Source organism: Oratosquilla oratoria, chromosome 1, assembly GCF_046742065.1.
Source record: "Oratosquilla oratoria isolate Oo_2021 chromosome 1, ASM4674206v1, whole genome shotgun sequence".
In the NCBI taxonomy this organism is placed as follows: domain Eukaryota; kingdom Metazoa; phylum Arthropoda; class Malacostraca; order Stomatopoda; family Squillidae; genus Oratosquilla; species Oratosquilla oratoria.
Window position 1 is genome coordinate 43,546,634 of NC_134777.1, and position 10,000 is coordinate 43,556,633.

Genomic DNA, 10,000 nt, shown 5'->3' on the forward strand with positions numbered 1-10,000 from the left:
CTGCGCTTATGGCAAGATCAGAGGAGGGGATGAAGAAGATAGTGACAGAGTTTGGGAAGGTGTGCAAAAAAGGAAGTTGAAGATAAATGTGGGTAAAAGTAAGGTGATGAGATGTACAAGAGGAGAATGTGACAGCAAACTGTAAGTATTAAGTGAACAAGACTGAAGGAAGTGGAGAGTTTTAGATACTTGGGTGCGAATGTAACGTGAAAGTTAGGAGTGGAGGTGGAGGTAGAATGTAGATTGAGAGAAGCAAGTAAATGCCTTGGGGGAATAAAAAGTGTAATGCGATATAGACAATTGGGAGTGGATGTTACGAGGAGGTTGTATGCATATATGTATATATATATATATATATATATATATATATATATATATATATATATATATATGTATATGCATCCAGGAGGAACCAAGATGAGAGGGGTGGTGAATAGGATGAAATGGAAGGTCATGGAATAGGTGGGTGTGGAATTATAGGTTTTGACTTGGCTACCTCCCTTATAAAAGGAAAAAAGCTCTTAGTATATGTATATATATGTATATATATACATATATATATAGATACATATATATATATATAATATGTATATATAAATATATATATACATGTAAATATATATACAGTATATATATGTATATATATATACACATATGTATATATATATGCATACATACATATATATACTGTATATTATATATATATACATATATATATGTATATATATACTGTATATTATATATATATACATATATATATATATATATATATGTGTGTGTGTGTGTGTGTGTGTGTGTGTGTGTGTGTGTGTGTGTGTGTGTGTGTGTTTGTGTGTGTGTGTGTGTGTGTGTGTGTGTGTGTGTGTGTGTGTGTGTGTGTGTGTGTGTGTGTGTGTGTGTGTGTGTGTGTGTGTGTGAGTGTGTGTGTGGGTGTGGGTGTCTGTATATATATATATATATATATATATATATATTTTTGCCTTGTGTTTGATAGAATTAGATATTAAAACGCGTCAATTTATTTATATGGATAGTGATGTTCCAACCGTAGTTCGTAATATTTGGTGTAAAAATGTAAAAAAAAAAAAAAATGATGATGATGATGGAGACCTTTGGGTCCATTGTAGGTGTGGATCTATATAATCTCTCCTGTAGTTGGGCCCAAGTCTCCATCCCTGTTATTACGTTTAACCTCCTCAACGAGAAGTCATTTCCCTTTGATGATGTTGCAATTACCAAATCTTTTTCACCACACTCTTTGGGTCAAATTCCACCGACTGCTTTCAATCAGTCTACAAGAGACAAAAATTGAATTAAAAGAGTTGGTTCTACCTAACCCAAGGTGAAACCCACTGGTAACACTACTCCACTGTATATGCTCTCCATCTCTCTTGACCATTCCTCACGCACCAAGCGTCACGTGGGCGTTGTGCTCCCACGTAAATGTTCCCTTCTCCCCCTTTTCCATTTTTCCCCTCGCCGCGGCGCCCTGATTGCGGGTGTCCCCTTACAAGGTATACACACGTGTGGGGGCACTCCCCTCTTTCCAGCTCCCCTCGCTCCTTTGCTCCATCTCTCCTCTCTGCGCGTCGCTCCAGCTCCTTCTCTTTTTGCTTTCTGGAGCCTGCGGTAAGCTGTGGTCACCACTCAGACTTTATCCTTCACCAGTCCACCAGGATGTTGTTTATCGTTCTATTACTTACTTGTCTACCTGTTTACTTGTTGAGTTATTCGTTTATACGTATTTTTATTTATTCATGTATTTTAATCAATGGTATACTTGAACATTTACAGTATGTGTTCATTCAGTTGTTTATTTCTATTTCTATTTATTTATTTGTTATATTTTTTGCCCACTAATCTATATATCTACTGATATATTTTGTCTATTTCTGTCTTATTATTTAACAAATTCTTATTAATAGAAAGAACGACTACCGGAAGATTTGTCATTACTCGTGTACCTTGGGTTCTAATCTCTCCTCATCATATTGAAGGCTATCGAGCCCGACAACCGTTGAATGGACTTTTTTTTGTGCGATTTTCTATCTTCGATTAGCCACAACAAAACTGATCTTAGCGACTTCTCATTGACCTCACGTGGTTGCCTTAACATCTCGTTCACCTGAGCGTTAAATTTTTAAACAGAATCTCCATTTGTTAGCTACCCAGAACGCGTCCTATAAAATGAGCCTTAACTTGCGCGCGTAAAAACCCGTCGACTTTTTCCCGTCGAATTTTGTCGTCGACTTTTGCTAGTCGATTTTTTTTTTGTCAGTTGATTTTTTACCATCAGTTTTTATCCGTCTACTTTTCTCGTCCAATTTCGTCATCGAAATTTGTCATCGACTGTAGTTCGACGATGATTATATATTCGTCGACTCCCCATTCCATAATCAACGAGGAATGAGGTTGATATCTAACGAGTGTCGGTGACTGTTCCGGCGAAATCATTGTCTTTCCTTTACTGTACTACAAAAAAATATTTTTCGAAGCCTGAACACGGTGAATTATCACTGTGTTAAGTACTGTTGACTATATAAAAATATATTGAGGTTATACTCATATCTAATATATATATATATATATATATATATATATATATATATATATATATATATATATATGTATATGTATTTATGTATATATATATATTATGTATATATATATGTATGTATATATATATATGTATGTGCATATATATATATATATATATATATATATATATATATATATATATATATATACACTATCGTAAAAACTCTTCACTGCTCTTAGCAACTTTCAAACTATCCCGTATATCTCCAATACCTCCCACAGTGCCTTCCTGTCTACCAGCCATAAGTTTTCCCAAATCCGTAGTCCCAAAAACACCATTATCCTCTGCTAAAGCTTTCCCACATATCTGTCTTACAACAAAAATCTGATCCACGCCTCACCTACCTTTACTAAATCCACATTGCTCCAAAGGAACAATGTAGGTTTAGGAAAGCTAGGCGTTGCGTGGATGGGGTTTTTGTGGTAAGACAGCTATGTGAGAAAGCTTTAGAAAAAGGGTGAGGGTATTTTTTTGGGGTCCTTTATGGATTTGGAAAAGGCTTATGACAAGGTAGACAGGAAGGCACTGTGGGAGGTATTGCGGGTATATGGGATAGGAGGAAAGCTGTTAAGAGCTGCTAAGAGCAGTCAAGAGTTAGAATTAGAAGTATACGTGGGACTTCGCTAGGGATGTGTCATATCGTCATGACTATTCAATGTGTACATGGATGGGGGTGGTGTTGGAGGTAAATGCAAAGGTATTAGGCAGAGGATTGGAGAAGGTGAAAGAAAATGGAGAAAAGTGAGAGATAAGCCAGTTGTTGTTTGCTAAAGACACTGTGTTTGTAGCAGGATCAGAGGAGGGATTAAGGAAGTTAGCTACAGAGTATAAGAAGGTGTGCGAAAGGAGGAAGTTGAAGGTAAATTTGCGTAAAAGTAAGGTGATGGGATGTACAAGGGAAGAGGATGGCAGCAATTTGGAAGTGAGTATTAAGGGAGAGAAGCTGGAGGAATTGGATAGATTTAGACACTTGGGTACGCATGTGGCAGGAAAGGGAGGAGTGGAAGTGGAGGTAGAATGTTGATTGAGAGAAGCAAATATATGCCTTGGGAGATTAAAAAATGTAATGAGAAATAGACATTTGGGAATAGATGCTAATAGGAGATTGTATGAAGGAGTGAGTGTGCCCACAGCGCTGTATGGTGTAAAAATATAGTACATAAGAGAGGAAGAGAGAAGGAGTTTAAATATGTTTGAGATGAAATGTCTGAGAAAATATAGTAGGGGTTACTAGGGTGGATAGAATGGGAAACGAGGAGGTAAGGAGGAGAACGGGGGTGGAAAGGGAGTTGAGAGATAGGGCTGATGAAAGAGTATTGGGATGGTTTGGACAAATGAAGGGAATGAGATAGGAAAGATTAGATAAGGAGGTGTGGAAGGCAGAGGTGGAAGGAGTGAACATCAGAGGACGACCAAGGATGAGATGGATGGATGGGGTAAAAGGGCCAGTGAAGGAAGGAAGGGAGAAAACATAAGATAGGGGTGAGTGGAGAATGGTTGTATATGGATGATACTAAAATGATTACTAAAATAAAAACACGATAAAAAAAAATGCTGGCAACCACAAAGGAAATCGGAAAGAAACAGGATTCCCAAGCTCTTTCGTGTTACTCACATCTTCAGGGGAATAAAGATTTTACAGGCTCGTTTAATCAGTTCCATAACAATGTACAAATAATATCTTATTTTCGCTCTCAAAAAAGATGATTTCTTCGATCTCTTAATCATATATCACAGACTCAGAAATGTCTTTGGTTTAAATTTACTGTACTTTTCATTACCTGTTTTCAGGTGTCCTCTTTTAATAATTCTAGACATTCTTTTATTTCCGATTTGATGGTTTGGCCACCCATGCTTTTCACTCCTTGCTAGCCCCTCAGTCAGCCATCGAGAGCTCTTATCCCGACCTTACCCACCTAACTTCTGTCACTTTTCCTCTCTGTCTCTGTCTCTCTTTCCTTCTCTTACCAATAGGTAATAGAATCAGAGATCACATCGAGAGACATAATTTGATTCGTGACTCCCAGCATGGGTTCATCTAGGGTAAGTTATGTGTAACTAATCTTCTCTCTTTTTACTTTAATGTCTACAAGAGGTCAGATAACAATGATACTTACGATTTTATTTATTGAGTTTAGCAAAGCAGTAAGAGGTGCCCCACCAGAGACTACTAATTAAATTCAAGGCCCATGGCATAAGAGGAAAAGTGTTTGAATTGATTAGAATATGGATTAGTGACATAAAACAGAGGGTCACCATAAACGGTGCAAAACCCAAATAGAGAGTGTTACTAGTGGAGTTCCCTAGAGCTCAGTTTTGGGTCCCTTATTGTTTATTATGTATGCATACGACATGGAGAATGGGATTGGTAGTGATGTTAGTAAGTTTCCGGACGACGCTAAAATAAGACGCCAAATTAGGTCAGAAAACCCCGAGATACTGCAGGAAGATCTTAACAAATTGTTCACATAGTCGGTGAAGTGGCAAATGGACTTCAATATCTCGAAGTACAGCGTGTTAAATGTGGGTTTATATAATAAAAAAAAACAGGCATACTTTAGATAACATCTTTTTTAGAGAAAACTAAGTGCGACAGAGACTAGGAGTTCTAGTGAATCCTGACCAGGAAACGGTGCATTGACGCCAGAAATAGAGCTAATAGAGCGGTTTTATTACTAGGTACGAATATAAGTCCAGAGGTAGTTATCGAACTCTATCCGGCGTTAGTTAGACCATCCTTGAATATCCGGTACAGTTGTGGTCTCCGTCCTATAGAATGGATATCAATTTACTAGAATCAGTACAGAGGAGACAGACCAAAATGATACATGGGCTTAGAAATTTACCTTACAAGAACAGGCTTGGGCATCTTAACTTAGATGTGTTCAAGTACATTAAGGGGTTTAACAAGGGGGATGCAGACAAGGTCACCATATATATATATATATATATATATATATATATATATATATATATATATATATATATACATACATGTACATATATATTTATGTATATATATACATGTAAATGTATATTTACATATATATATATATACATATATATATATATATATATATACATATATATATATCTATATATATATATATACATTTCGTGTTTCAGTTCGGGAAATATAGCCTTTGATTCTTTTAGTTTCTTATCTTTTCTTCGTGTCTCTCTTCTCAGTGTGACCTGTTCTCTTCCTCTTATTTTTTATTCACGAAAGTTTTCCTTCCGTCACCCTTGCTCCCTGTCAACGTCAAAGCTTTGACTTCTGTATAATAGCCAGTTGACACCCAAATGAAAACTTACTTATTCACTTATCTATTTATCTATGTATTCATGTACTTGTTTATTTAGTTGTTTTATTTTATTCTATTTATTCTATATAATGTTAATTTGTTTAATCAATTTCTGTTCCATCTTATTCTATTTCATTATTCTATCTTATTTCATTTTACTTCAGCTTGTTGTTTTATTTTACTTTATTTACCATTTCTTTCAGCAGGCCCATTAGCAGAGCGAAGTACTTTGTTTATAACCGTTGCGGTCCGTCGGAGTCAGAAAGGTCATCGGACTTCTTGTACAAGCACGAAGCACGCAATCGTGTTTGCTTTCCCGCAAACGCATTATTTTACATAAAAGTGTAATTTCTCACCGACAATCACACCGACTCCAACACAAGCGCTTGTACCCAGGTCCACTTTAGACGAATTTCTATGCGATTTAGTGCAGCAAAATGCTAAACCCTTCTTTGTACCATGACCTGAACGAGTAATATCACTCAGGTCAAATTCAGAGGCTTTTTTTCAGCAACGAGACTAACCACCTCAGTTAGTGTAAGAGATAAACACGTATTTGCGTGTTCTGTGTTCATTCTCTGTGTAGTATTTATGCTTGCATGCATGCTCCTTAGCTTGCTTGCGTATTTTCAACACGAACTTGCCTCATTCATTCAAATATTTGCCCTCCTCCCCAGTCTGAATGTGTTCATACACGTAATTGGGTTCATCTCTCTCTCTCTCTCATACACACACACACACACACACACACACACACACACACACACACACACACACACACACACACACACACACACACACCACACACACACACACACACAAACACACAAACACACACACACACACAACACACACACACACACACACAAACACACACACCCAACACACACACACACACACAAACACACACACACACACACACACACACACACACCACACACACACACCACACACACATACACACACACATACACACACACACACACACACACACACACACACACACACACACACACACACACACACACACACACACACACACACACACACACATACTCACACATACACACACACAGGCACACACACACAAACAAACACACACACAAACACACACACACACACACACACACACACACACACACACACACACACACACACACACACACACACACACACACACACACACACACACACACACACACACACACACACACACACACACACATACTCACACACACACACGTCTCGATGGTGCAGTGGTAGCGATCGCGGCCAACATTACGGCGGTCCAAGTTCGAATCCCACCCAGGGCTGAAATAATTTCAGTATCACTACGCTGCGAGTCGTTACTCTAACTCTCGTGGGCGCGGATTGGGTGTGTGTGTGCGTGTGAGGTGACAGTATTACCTATAGATCGGTCATATAAGGGCTCTGAGCTCTTTTCCGCGAGGGAAATAGCTGTCGATCATAAGTCCAACACGTGATTCATGACCATGGTATCATATAAGAGATCATTGTCTGCCCGTATTACGTAGCTAGAGTTATTTTTTATTTGTTTTTATTTATTTATTTTTATTATTATAATTTCTTTTTATTATTATTTTTAGATACTGTACGCCATGCCTGGAGGAATGGAAAAGTAGCGGTAGGTAGCTTCCTATTGGTTATCATCAATACTTTATAAGAAATGCAAATGCTATGATACTAACGGGTACATGGTCTTTTTCATATATGAATCGTAACTGTAGGTTTATATTTGATGTCTGTGTTTAGGAAGAATGGGCAAACTCTCTATGAATTGACTTTCGAATATCAAGAGGCAGAGTAAATTTTGAGGTGCTGGAAATTTGATATTCTCGCTTCTTTAATTGTTATGAATATTTTAATCATATCACTTCTCTCTTTTATGTCTTCTAACGCTGAAAGTTCCAGTTTATTTCACCTGCCTTCGTATGTATGCACGCGCGTGCGATGACACTGAGCGCTCTTGAGTGTAAAAATTCTGCCTCCGTGCGGCCTTGATACGCCCTCGAAGCCATGCTCGTCTCAAGCTGGGCGACTTTACCTTTGCTCTCACCCCACCCACCTCCCCTTCCTCACCCACACACCAACACTGCGTTCATCATCACCCTTTTCCTTTTACAGGTTCTTCCCAGTTACATCTCCATTTCTCTCTCCTTCTTTCCTCCCCTCCCCTTCTCACCTCGGCTCTCCCTCTTTGTCCTGATCCTTCGTTAGCCAGCTCAGTAGCCAACGACTTCGCGGCTCGCTCAGGAGGCCAATGCCCCCCCATACCTCCTCCTCTTCCCTGTCCTCACCTCTCCCCTCCTCTCCTCTTCCCGCCTTCCTCTCTCCTCCTCTCTTCTCTCCTCTCTATTCCTTTCTCACCTCTATTCATCTCTCCTCCACTCCTCTCCTTCCTCTCCCATCTTCTCATCTCTCTTCTTTTGTACCTCCTCCTCGTTCCTCCCTTCCCCTCCTCTCCCTCCCTCGTTCTCTTCTGGCAATCCTGGCCCTCACCTGGCTGGCTGCCTCCGGGTTTCTGGCAGACTCTCTCTTTCGCTCTCGCTCGCACTCTCTCTTTTTCCCACTCACTCTCTCCGCCTTTCCCCGCGATTAATTTCCAAGCTTTACCCTCGCACCGCCCAAAGTGCCTCCAGCAGAAGTAGCAGTGGCAGACCCCTCACCTCCCCTCCCATCCTCTCCTCTCCTCTCCTCTCCTCTCCTCTCCTCTCCTTTCCTCTCCTCTCCTCTCTTCTCCTCTCCTCTCCTCTCCTTTCCTTTCTGCTCCTCTCCTCTCTTCTCCTCTCCTCACCACTCCTTTCCTTTAATGTATTCTCCTCTCCTCTCCTATCCTATTCTCTCTCCTACTCTTCTCTCTTCTCTCTCCTCTTTCCTCTCCTCTCCTCTCCTCTCTTCACCTTTCCTCTCCTCTCCTCTCCTCTCCTCTCCTCTCCTCTCCTCTCCTCTCCTCTCTTCTCCTTTCCTCTCCACTCCTCTCCTCTCCTCTCCTCTCTTCTCCTTTCCTCTCCACTCCTCTCCTCTCCTCTCCTCTCCTCCCCTCTCCTCTCCTCACCTCTCCTTTCCTTTACTGTATTCTCCTCTCCTCTCCTATCCTATTCTCTCTCCTACTCTCCTCTCTTCTCTCCCCTCTTTCCTCTCCTCTCCTCTCCTCTCCTCTCCTCTCCTTTCCTCTTCTCTCCTCTCCTCTCCTCTTCTCTCTTCTCCTTTCCTCTCCGCTCCTCTTCTCTCCTCTCCTCTCCTCTCCTCACATCTCCTTTCCTTTACTATATTCTCCTCTCCTCTCCTATCCTATTCTCTCTCCTACATCTCCTCTCTTCTCTCCCCTCTTTGCTCTCCTCTCCTCTCTTCTCCTCTCCTTTCCTCTCTTCTCCTCTCCTCTCCTCTCTTCTCCTTTCCTCTCCACTCCTCTCCTCTCCTCTCCTCTCCTCTCTTCTCTTCTCCTCTCCTCTCCTCTCCTCTCTTCTCCTTTCCTCTCCGCTCCTCTCCTCTCCTCTCCTCACCTCTCCTTTCCTTTACTGTATTCTCCTCTCCTCTCCTATCCTATTCCCTCTCCTACTCTCCTCTCTTCTCTCCCCTCTTTCCTTTCCTCTCCTCTCTTCCCCTTTTCTTTCTTCTCCTCTCCTCTCCTCTCCTCTTCTCTCTAATCTTATCTACTCTCCTCTCCTTTCCTTTACTCTCCCTTTCTCTCTTTTCTCCTTTACTATATTTTCTCATCCCTTTTATTCTCTTCTACATTCTGCCCTCTTCTATTATCTCCTTCCCTCCTCTCCTCACTTGTCACCTCTCCTCTACACTCCTCTCTTTAGTCACCTCATCTCTTTTCTCGTTTTTTTCTTTCCTCCTTTTTCCTCCTTTTCTCTTATCTGCTTCTCTTCTTTGCTCTTTTCTCTCCTTCCCTCTATTTCCTCCTTTTTTCCTTTCCTGTTCTCTCCTCTCTTTCCCTCTACTTTCTTTGCCTTTCCTCTCTACACCTCTCTCATATCTTTTCTCTCTTCTTTCCATCTCTTCTTTCTCCTCCTATTTTCTTCTTTGCTTACCTTTCTCTTCCCTCTGCTTTTTCTTTCATCTTCTC